The following is a 12,613-nucleotide window of genomic DNA, read 5'->3' as shown; positions in this document are numbered from 1 at the left end:
TGGGTTTGGTCATCCATTATAAAATTTAACTTAATTTATTTACTAATTTAAATTCTTCAATCAACCTAGTCATTGAAAAATTAAAATTTTATATCAACTTAATCATTGAAAATTGATATTATCAATACGGTTATTTAAATTAGTATCCAAATTAAGTCAAATTTACAATAAGTTATTAAATTGATACATTGGACACAATGAGTCATGTATTTGATAACTAGCCCATAATTTTAGATTAGTGTGGTGGGTTGTTGGCTCCACTATATATTTAGATGTGACTATTATAAATGATATTCTCGTTGTTCGGAAGTGCAAATTCGGTTTTCGTAAATTTGTCTGTAGAGTCGCAAGATGTTGATCATAGGACATTTATAACATCCCATATGGATTAGAATGAGTGTATTTGAATAATTAATAACTAGCATGATAACCAGTCTAAAGCACGGGTTACATTTTATTTCCTAATTTATTTTCAAATGTTATGATTGAATCAGTTTATTTTGCATCAATCTTTTAACATGTGTGTCTCAATTTATTTAAGTCCAGTAATTGGTATAAGTTCGATCAGTATTTTCGACTCTAAAACCTGAATTAGTTTAGTAAATAATATACATTTGATATTTCGATATTCCTAAAATACGAAACGGTTGTTATTGTAACTTTAATAGAATAATTTTGTATGTTTCTTTTACATTCAACGTTATTATGTTTTTATTATATAGATTTTTAGGACACGTTATATTGTACCTTACTCCAACTCGATATTTTTTGCATCATACGTCTGTCGACCCGACTTGACACGAGACATGACTTGGAATACGTGTCTGATTTGTGAGATTGAAATCATATACTTCTTTTTATCATCGCCAAAATTTCATTGGCAAGTTAAACTTTGTAATGAAGTTACGTAAGAATAACAATTCACTTAGAGATATTAATATAAAAAATAGGGAAGATAAGAAAAAAGATGAAGAAATTGACAATTTTTTTATGTTTAGTAGAATGTAAAAGTTAAGATTATAAATTTTATAATGACATCTTTTCATGATAATCATAAAACCTCTTGTTTCAGACACTCTCCGACTGTATTCCTCCAAAAACTGAAGTGGAAAGATGGCATATTGGGGAAGATGACCCACAATGGGCACATATCATGACTAGATAAATATGATACTTATATAGTTATATACATATAAATATTATAGATTGAAATAAAAAAAGACTCGGGGCTCAATAATTATTCGAGCCCATATACTAGATAGATACCCAAATCTTAGGTAATATCTTGACACGTGTTTATAGATATCCGATTTATTATTATGATTAATCCCCAATTTATCGCTTAATCTTTAATCGGTATATCAATCGGTTAATTTCGATTTTCGATTTTTAAAACCATGAGTTACTTATATATTTTGACTCATGTCAATTTGAATACTCGACCTATTTTATTCCAAATGGCACACAATAAGCACCAAGTTCATTAAGTTGCGTTATTTTGAGGGTGGTGGCCTCAAATGTCACTGAAATGTAACTTATGGTCCAAAATGTCATTTTTGAAATTAATGACCTAAAATGTCATTTTATAACAGAACTTCGTCCAGCGTTTTATTTTTTTATAAAAACCAAAAACGCAACTTCGTGAACCGTTTTACAAATTAAAAACACAAAAACGCTACATCATATTCCGTTTTTCTCGCTTTCTTTATTAAAATAAATTTAACTAAATAATTAGTAAAATTAGATAAAACGTTACATTAAAAAACATTTTAACCTAAAACGCGATACGAAACACTGTTAACCGTGTTTTTAAATAAAAAAAGGTAGATAAAATGCTGAATAATAATTCATTTTACTGTCTTTCTTTATTAAAATAAATTCAACTGAATATTTAATCAAACAAATAAAATGTTACATTAAAAAGTGTTTTGTGCTAGAATACTACACGAAACACTGTTAACCGTATTTTTAAATAAAAAAGATAGACAAAACGCGCTACATTATAATCAGTTTTGCTGTCTTTTTTTACTAAAATAAATATTACTAAATATTTAGTTAAACAGATAAAACGTTACATTAAAAAATGTTTGAAATTAAAACGTTACAGGAAAAACTGTTTAAATGAATTAAAAAAAGAGATACATAAAACGTGAAACGAAGAAATGTTTGAAGCTATAAAACGCTAGGTGAAACAACGTTTTCTTTCAAACTTGGAATGAAGTTCCGTTTTGGTCTTTGATTATCAGAAGCTTTTGTTCTTTTTCCTAGCTACTGGAATTTTTTAATTTTTTGCTAAATACAGAAAAACACTAAGAAATGTTGCTAATTACCGAAATTAAAGCATTCAATTAAATTAACAACAAAACTCATAAATACATATAAATGATCAATAAAAATCTCCTAATTCAATACATTTTTAGCCAATGTTATTACTAAACACATTTCACTAAACAACTCATTCTTCCCCTTAGGTGCTTGAAAATCCATCGCATTCTGGTACCTCGTGGACTTCCTTCTTCCCTTTTTTTTCTCAACATTTTTGTCATGGATCATGTTTGGAAAGTTAATACCCATCGGCCAACGAGAATCTCCTTTGCTCGGAATGGGTTCAAAAACACCATTGTAAACCATCGATACATTTTCTAATCTATAAATTTCATCAACCAACGATTCATGGATCAATTTAAAATGCGCACAACAGGAAATAACATGAGAATAAGGAATACAATACATTTTCCATTTCCCACAAGAACACAAATACTCGGGAATCCTAACGGTATGCCTATTACTAGGGATGTAATTCGAGTCGGGCGGCTCGCGAGCTCGCCCGGCTCAAACTCGTTTAAGTGGAATCGACTTGGCTCATTTAGTTAAACGAGCCGATTTCGGATAGAAGTTCTGGATCGTTTAATTGCTCGAGCCATCTCGGCTCGACTCGTGAAATTAAAGGAGCCGAGTTTGGGTAGAGATTTAGGCTCGATCAAGTGTAAAATTAAATGAGTCGGCTCGCCCGACTCATTAAAACTGACTTGTTTAGCTAAACGAGCCGGCTCGACTCGACTCATGAAATTAAACGAGTCAAGTTTGGGCAGAGATTTAGGCTCGCTTAACTAAACGAGCCAACTTGGCTCGACTCGATTAATCTTGGCTCGAATTATGCCTGACTCGAAATGAAACAAAGAAGGCTTAATCCGATAATGAAAGAGGTTGTGAAGAAGGAAAATCTCAAGTGGCTGGATGCAGGGATCATCTATCCTATTTCTGACAGTTCTTGGGTGAGTCCAGTCCAGTGTGTGCCGAAAAAAGGAGGTATCACAGTGGTTGCTAATGAGAAGAATGAGCTCATTCCTACTCGAACAGTCACGGGGTGGAGAGTTTGCATAGATTACAGGAAGCTGAATAAAGCTACAAGGAAAGATCACTTCCCTCTTCCATTCATTGATCAGATGCTTGACAGGTTGGCTGGGAATGAGTACTATTATCTTCTAGAAGGCTATTCGGGTTATAATCAGATTTGTATTGCTCCAGAAGATCAGGAAAAGACTACATTCATTTTTCCGTTCGATACTTTTGCCTTCAGAAGAGTTTCTTTTGGGTTGTGTGGTGCACCTGCCACATTTCAGAGATGTATGATGGCCATTTTCTCTGACACGATTGGTCAGAATGTAGAGATTTTTATGGATGATTTCTCTGTGTTTGGTGATTCTTTTGATGAGTGCTTGCAAAATTTTAGCACCGTTCTTAAAAGGTGTGTTGAGACCAATCTGGTCCACAACTAGAAGAAATGTCACTTTATGGTGCAACAGGGCATCATTCTTGGGCACAAGGTCTCTAGTAAAGGTCTTGAGGTGGATAAAGCCAAGGTGGGGGTCATTAAAAATCTTCCTCCACTAATTTCTGTTAAGGGAGTCCGCAACTTTCTTGGCCATGCGGGTTTCTATTGGTGGTTCATCAAGGACTTCTCTAAAATCTCTAAACCCTTGTGTAATCTTTTAGAGAAAGATGTCCCTTTCAAGTTTGATGATAAGTGCCTAGCTGCCTTTGAGATCTTAAAGAAGAGTTTAATCACGGCACCTGTCATAATTGCACCTGATTGGAATGAGCCTTTTGAAATGATGTGCGATGCAAGTGACTATGCAGTTGGAGCAGTTCTTGGACAGAGATAGAAAAACATATTCCATGTGGTCTACTATGCTAGTAAGACCCTCAATGGTGCTCAATTGAACTATAATACTGAAAAAGAACTCTTAGCCATTGTCTACGATTTTGAGAAGTTTCGATCTTATTTGCTTGGGATGAAAGTGACAGTTTTCACTGATCACGCTGCAATTCGCTATCTTGTCTTGAAGAAGGACTCGAAGCCTAGATTGATTTGATGGGTTCTTTTACTTCAAGAGTTCGAATCGTAGATCAAGGATAGGAAGGGTACTGAGAATCAAGTTGCTGATCATCTATCTCGGTTGGAAGATCCAAGTGCAACTTCACATGATAAGATATTAATTAATGAGTCTTTTCCCATTGAGCAGCTGTTTGGGGTGTAAGAAGAAGAACCGCGGTTTGCAGACATTGTGAACTACCTTGTGAGCAACATTATGCCTCCAGACTTGTCTTTTGCTCAAAGAAAAAAGTTTCTTCATGAGGTAAGTGGTATATGTGGGATGAGCCATTTCTGTTTAGGCAAGGAGCTGACCAAATCATCAGGAGATATATTCCGTACAGCGAGATGGAGGGCATCTTGCGAGATGGAGGGTATCTTGCGAGACTGTCATTCGACTATTTATGGAGGCCACTATGATGGAGAGAAGATAACAACTCGTATCCTTTAAGCAGGATTCTTATGGCCTACATTATTTAAGGATGCACATCGGTTCGTTTTGAAGTGTGATCGATGCCAGCGTGTTGGTAATATGTCTAAGAGGGATGAGATGCCTCTTAATGTGCTTCTCAAGGTTGGGGTCTTCGATGTTTGGGGAATTGACTTCATGGGGCCATTAGTCTCATCTTGCAATAATCGGTACATCTTATTGGCGGTTGATTATGTCTCAAAATGGGATGAAGTCAAGGCTTTGCCGATGAATGATGCGAAGGTAGTGCTAAATTTTCTTCATAAGCAGATATTCACAAGATTTGGGACTCCAAGAGTCATAATCAGTGACGAGGGATCATATTTCTGCAATTGCAAGTTCACTGCTATGATGCAGTGATATAATGTGAATCATCGCATTGCTATAGCCTACCATCCTCAGACTAATGGTCAAGATGAGGTATCTAACATAGGGATCAAGCGTATTCTAGAGAAAGTTATATGTCCATCAAGGAAGGATTAGTCTTTGAAGCTAGATGAAGTTGTTTGGGCGTATCGAACAGTATACAAGACTCCACCAGGTATGTCACCGTTTCAGTTGGTTTATGGTAAAAATTATCATTTGCCGGTGGAGCTCGAGCATAACGAGTATTGGGCTTTGAAGAAGCTGAACCTTGATATGGATGCAGCTGGTAAGAAGAGGATGCTTCAATTGAATGAACTCGATGAGTTTCGACTTCAAGCATATGAGAACAACAAAATGTATAAGGAGAAAGTCAAGAGGTGGCACGGTAGGGGTCTAGTGCTCAAATCATTTGTGTCAGGGCAACAAGTTCTTTTGTTCAACTCTCGTCTCCGTCTTTTTCCTGGGAAATTGAATTCGAGGTGGTCAGGGCCATTTGTTATCAAAACTGTGTTTCCACATGGAGCGGTGGAGATTTTTGAGAATAATCCAGGCCAAGCGTTCAAGGTGAATGGACAGAGGTTGAAGCATTACTATGGGGATACGGAAAACCATGAGGTGGTTAGTGCCGTTTTATTGTCCACTTGATCTCGGGAATCTACGTCAAGCTAGCGACGTAAACCAAACGCTTCTTGGGAGGCAACACAAGTTTGTTGTACATTAGTCGGTGTTAGAAGGAAGAAAAGAAGAAGAAAACTCCAAAACAATCAAAAAATGAAAAATTTCAGTGTCAACTACAGAAGCACGGCGCGCCCGCGCTGGGAAGCGGGGCGGCCGCGCTGAAGGTACAGAAAGACTCTGCGCGCCCGCTGCCTGGCGGGGCGGCCGCGCTGGTTTTCCAGAAACACGGCGCACCCGCGCTAGGTTAGCATGCAGCCACGCTGGTCCCCTGAAGCTGAAGAAAAAATAGAAAAATTAAATATTAAAAACAAAATCAGTCTATACTCGAATTTCCCTCTCCCACCTTTCATATTTCCCTCTCCAAATCAGTTTCAATTACCCCATTATTCTCTTAATCAAATCTAACTTATTTTCTAAAACTAATTCTAATCCCTAACCCTATATATACACACACTTATACATAATCTTCTCATCACTTTTTCAATTCTCAAAACTCTAAATCTCTCTTACTTACATCTTTTCTCTCAAATTTATTCGATTTCAATGGCACCCAAGAGACAAAGAACTCAAGTTAGCTGCAGCACCACCGATTCTTCGAGTGTTGGCGGTGTGAGGCCCATGTTTTCTATTCCAGAGGCTGAGGCGGAGTATACAAGGCTGCTTTCGAAGCCCATAGCCAAGGAGCGTGGTTTTCTGCCATCGGGGAGAGATGGTAAGCTATTGGAGATGATTGTGGAGATGGGTTGGATTACTTTTAATAAGGCACCCACTGCAGTGCCCATGAGTGTGGTTCACGAGTTTTACGCGATTGCAAAGGCGGATAAGAATAGTTTTACTATGGTGAGGGGATTAACGGTGGATTACAATGCTAAGGCTATTCGGAGGGTGATTAACCAACCCGAGAGGAGGCCAGAGCAGGGGGATTGGAATGCTAAGATGGGCAAGGATTTTGACTTGGACTTGATTGTTGCTACATTGTGTGTTCCTGAGACTCATTGAAGGTTCAAGAGGGGCACGAACGAGTATGCCACTTTCCCTGCTTTGTGCATGAATAGGTATGCCCGTGCATGGAACTATTCTATTTGTGCTAACATTATGCCTTTATCACATGTGCATGATGTTATGGTAGAACGGGAAAAGCTGTTATGGGGTATTCTGCAGGGTGATTATGTGGACTTGGGCTCTGTGATTTATCAGGGTATGTTGAGGTTTCTACAAGGCAGCACTACGGGCTCTGACCCCTATTCATCCATTGTGATGAAGCTGTGTATGGCGGGTGGAGTTCATTGGCCTGCACACGGGCAGCTGCAGAGGCTCAGTACACCGATTGACAGTTCGACTATAGCAGTGATGCAGGAGTGGTATGGTGAAAAGTCGGATGAGAAGGGACTCAGTTATTCTTTTGATCACTTACCGGTTGGACGGCCAGCTGATCAGACATATGCTGGTGGTTCAGCCCAGGCTAGTAGAGCGGCTTGGAGAGCGTAGAGGGGTGAGCCTAGTTTTTCACAGCAGCAACAGCAGCAGGATATTGAGGGCAGTGCTGGTTTGAGTTCAGCACAGTATAGGCGCTTGATGAGGAGGATGGATGCGATGCATGACATCCATAGTCAGTTTGCATAGGATCTTACCCATACATTGGGGACTGCATTTAGAGCCACATGAGTTGACATTCAGTGGCCAGTGTTCAGTGAGGATTCTGTGTACCCACCTCCTGACACTCCTGACACTCCACCCGTTGAGGGTGATAAACCTGATTCCGAGTAGGTATGCCTGATTCCTTACTATTACCTTCACTGAGAACAATGAATATTTTAAGTTTAGGGGTGGTAGTTATGGAATATATGTTATGTGTGAGTCTCATATAGTTTGCATATTCTTAGTTCATATAGTTGCATATTTGCCATGTAGTTTTTTTTATTTTGTATGTTAGTATGTTGCATTTAGTTGCATTTGCATTATAACATGATCCCTTAAGTTTGCTTTTCCGACTGATTTGTGATATTGATGCTAGTGTAGTGATGTTGAATAAAGGGATGTTAAGTCCTAACGAGTTGATTTGTATGTTAGAAGCAATAAAAATTTCACTAAGTCTTATAGGTTTCTTGAGTTCTAGATCATGATCATGGTTTGTTGTTTGTCGAGGTTTAATCACTTATTTATAGTTAGAATGTATGATATTCTCTTTGATAAAATAGCATGGACATTTAAAAATTGAAGAAAAATATTAGATTTTATTGCGAGTTGTTATGGCTAGGTGTCAAATGGCTAGTAGCCGACTCATATTTTATATGAGTAGTCTATGAGTAGTCTAGGGTTGAACGAGATGGAGCGAAATGCACTCGTTCAGAAATTGTTGAAAATAAAAGAAAAAAAGAGAAAAAAAAAGAAAAAAAAAGAAAAAAATATGTGTTGATGCATAGTTGATCATGAGTGGGCTCTTTAATACTCGAGTTATTAAGTTCTTAAGGGACTTTATGCCTAATGACCTAAGGCTTTTATAGTGTGGGATCCACTAACCTAACACTCGCTACATGGGTATTATTGTATAAGTCTTTGTGGACCTCACTCATTGCATGGTCAAATTAGCATATTTGTGTTGTTATGTGTTATGAATAAAAGCATGAATTCGTGTAATAACTCCGACAAAAGATCTGAAGTATTGTCAGTCATTTTGAGTTTAACGTTTATTCTATTTAAAACCTTGTGATTGCCTTAATGAGTAGTGAGTCATGATTATTGATCTAGTTGTGGTAGTATATCTGTTAAGCATCTGCACGCACGCATGTTTCTGGATTGTAAGTTAATTTGTGGGATTTGATTGATCTTTGTGCGACTAACTATATTTGTTGAGATGTTGCTCATTGGTTGGTTTAGTTAATCTGAGGGGATCGTTGCATTCATGTAATTACATTCATGCATTTTTGTTTCTTGCTTTTTTTTCTGAGTTTGTTTATGCTTGAGGGCAAACATCGGTTCGCGTTTGGGGGTGTGTTAAGTGGAATTTATGTCCACTTATAACGTCCTATAAAGGCTTGAATTGGTGTTTTGTACTCAAGTTATTTGTGTTTTTGATGTGTTTTATAGTGTTTTTACATTTCAGGCATAGTTGAAGGAATCAGGAGGTTTAGCATTGCTTTGGTGCTAAATTGGTGTGAGGAGGGTGTCTAAAAAGTTTGCTTGTGGACTGCCATTTCAAACCAATCAAGAAAATAAAAATCAGAAGTTTTTCCAGAATGTCAGCACGCTCGCGGTGTGAAGCGCGCGGCCGCGCCAAGTCGGGATTTCAGAATCCTGTTGCAAGTAGAAGATGGATTTTCTAGGCTTCTGGATTGATTGGGCTGCTATATAATGACAACTTAAGGTCATTTTTAATAGACTAAAGAGAGGACGGTGAGAAGACCTAAAAACACAAATACAACAAAGGAGAAGAAAAGCTTGTTTATACTTGTGATTCTTTAATTGAGTTGTAATCTTGGATGCTAGTTTTCTTGTTTATTAAACCTAATACTCTTGTTTAACGTACTTTAGTTTTTATTCAGTTTATAAAAACTTAGTTTATTATACCATGCTTTCATCGGAACCCATGGTGATGATGAGTTCGGTTATGGGCTAATTATTATCGTGGGGTTCTAACAGATTTACTTATGGATTTCTTTAGTTAATTTGTTTCGATAACTTAATGTGTGGTGATTGTATGATATCCTAGTATTGGTTGTGCTTATTCGTCTTATGAGCGTCGCAAACTTATAAGATAGCGTGTTAATCTCTACTGAAGCGAAAGTGAATATAGAGGTTTAGAACTTGTCATGCTAGCATAGGTTCATGTAGTTAATATGCATGATTCGTAGTTAATTTTAACCATCTTACTTACCCTATGTTATCATGATAGATAACCTGCGCATTAAACCGTTATGTTGTCAAATTCTATAGACATATAAGGTCTCAATATAATTGGTGTCTATTCAGCTTCTATCTCTTTTATGGATGAATGGTAGTAGGGTATTCGTATAATGAAAGTTGGCGTTTACTAGTTTCGTGTTATCTGATTAGTGTCATCACCATTTCATGCTAAGGTTAAGAATAAAAAGGCTATTAAATAAAGTATTTAATGAAGTTAGTGATAACTCCGGTGAGCGGGGCAGCTCCTTCCAACGCCCTGCCTGGACCTTATGGACGTGAATGAGGTGCAGCTGTTATTGGGCGCCTGCAAAACAACACGGGAGGGGGTTTTGTCCCACGGCGCCTCCGGTGTGAGAATAAGAGCCTGGTTGGGGAAGATAAAGGTAGAAAGGACTAAAGTGGTTGTATGTGTGTAGGCTGAGTTTATGAGAGTGTATATAATGAAATTGCTTTTCTCCCCCCCCCCCAAACCTTTCATCTTTGGGGGTATACATAGCCCAAAGGTAGGGTTTAGGGGTTGGTACCTCTAGATCAGGGCCGTTGGTTCTCGGAGGCGGAGGATGCTTGGCTCGGGTGAATTGCATACACGTGTCCAGGGGAGGACCACCTTCAGGGTGTCCTAACGGCACTCTGACATGCACCGTGTTTGTCTGATATATTGGTTGTTGATAGCTGCCATCATCACGTGCCCACGTACCCTTTCTTGGCTGGTTGCGAAATGTGCATGTACTTGCTGGGACCCCCCTTAGGGTGATCCTAGTTCAGGGATGGATCCAGGTAGGTAGGTGATCCAAGTCATGGGCTGGACCCTGGTAGGCAGGTGATCCAGGTCATGGGCTGGACCCTAGTTAGGAGAAGATCCAGTTCATGGGCTGGATCCTGGTTAGGCGATGATCCAGGTCCTAGGTTGGACCTGAGTCTGGGTCTCTCCACTTGATTGCGCTGGGTGAGGGGGGTCTTGGTCCATCAATTGAGCCTGATACCCCTTAGATCCAGGTTGGGCCCTATCCACGTTGCTTATACCCTATCCGTTAGAATCCCATGTTTGTGTTATATAAGTAAATCAACCTTAATTCTCTTAGCTAATATTAGTTAGTAAAATCTCGTAGTTATAAACAATCTCAACTTATTATCATCTTAGCATTGAATAATAACCATACCATTGTTGCATAAGTATATTGATTGAAATTAACCTAAACCAGTCTATGTGGGAACGAAGTAGAAATAATTCTATATTACTTGCGATCGCGTATACTTGCGTGAATATTAGCGTGTGTTTTTCGTCCTAACATGGACACGTTGAATTTTTTTTGTAAATATATTTCAACTAAGAAAGGAGGTCCATTCGAAACAATAATCCCAAACATCATCTCAACATCATCATCATTATCAACCGGAATAATACTAAATTTCATATCATTGAAATTTTTCCATCGATAACATAACTTACAATCATACAAACTCCTATCAATTTTCAATTTCAAAAATAATACATCACTTAATATAGAATTATCGATGCAACTGCTGTTGGGCCTTCTGGGCGTGAATGAGGTGCAACTACTGTTGGGCGCCTGCAAAATAACACCGGAGGGGGGTTTTATCCCCGCGGCACCTCCGGTGTGAGAATAAGAGCCTGGTTGGGAAAAATGAAGGTAGAAAGGACTAAAGTGGTTGTATGTGTGTAGGCTGAGTATATGAGAGTGTGTGTAATGAAAGTGTTTTTCTCCCCCCCCAAACTTTTCATCTTTGGGGGTATACATAACCCAAAGGTAGGGTTTAGGGTTTGGTACCTCTAGATCAGGGTCGTTGGTTCTCGGAGGCGGAGGACGCCTGGCTCGGGTAGATTGTATACACGTGTCCCGGGGAGGACCACCTTCAGGGTGTCCTAACGGTACTCTGACACACACCGTGTTTGTCTGATATGTTGGTTGTTGATAGCTGTCATCGTCACGTGCCCACGTACCCTTTCTTGGCGGGTTGCGAAATGTGCATATACTTGCTGGGACCCCCCTTAGGGTGATCCTGGTTCAGGGATGGATCCAGGTAGGCAGGTGATCCAGGTCATGGGCTGGACCCTGGTAGGCAGGTGATCCAGGTCATGGGCTGGACCCTAGTTAGGAGAAGATCCAGGTCATGGGCTGGATCCTGGTTAGGGGATGATCCAGGTCCTAGGTTGGCCTTGAGTCTGGGGCTCTCCACTTGATTGCGCTGGGTGAGGGGGGTCTTGGTCCATCAATTGAGCCTGATACCCCTTAGATCTAGGTTGGGCCCTATCCAGGTTGCTTATACCCTGTCAGTTAGAATCCCATGTTTGTGTTATATAAGTAAATCAACCTTAATTCTCTTAGCTAATATTAGTTAGTAAAATCTCGTAGTTATAAACAATCTCAACTTGTTATCATCTTAGCATTGAATAATAACCATACCATTGTTGCATAAGTATATTGATTGAAATTAACCTAAACCAGTCTATGTGGGAATGAACTAGAAATAATTATATATTACTTGCGATCGCGTATACTTGCGTGAATATTAGCGTGTGTTTTTCGTCCTAACATGGACACATTTAATTTTTTTGTAAATATATTTCAACTAAGAAAGGAGGTCCATTTGAAGCAATAATCCCAAACATCATCTCAACATCATCATCATTATCAACCGGAATAATACTAAATTTCATATCATTGAAATTTTTCCATCGATAACATAACTTACAATCATACAAACTCCTATCAATTTTCAATTTCAAAAATAATACATCACTTAAATTATTAAAATTCATATTAGAATCAAGTCTTATTTTCTTGAGAACCGATTTATCA

Source organism: Apium graveolens, chromosome 3, assembly GCF_009905375.1.
Source record: "Apium graveolens cultivar Ventura chromosome 3, ASM990537v1, whole genome shotgun sequence".
NCBI lineage: Eukaryota > Viridiplantae > Streptophyta > Magnoliopsida > Apiales > Apiaceae > Apium > Apium graveolens.
Note: the sequence above shows the minus strand (reverse complement) of the source record.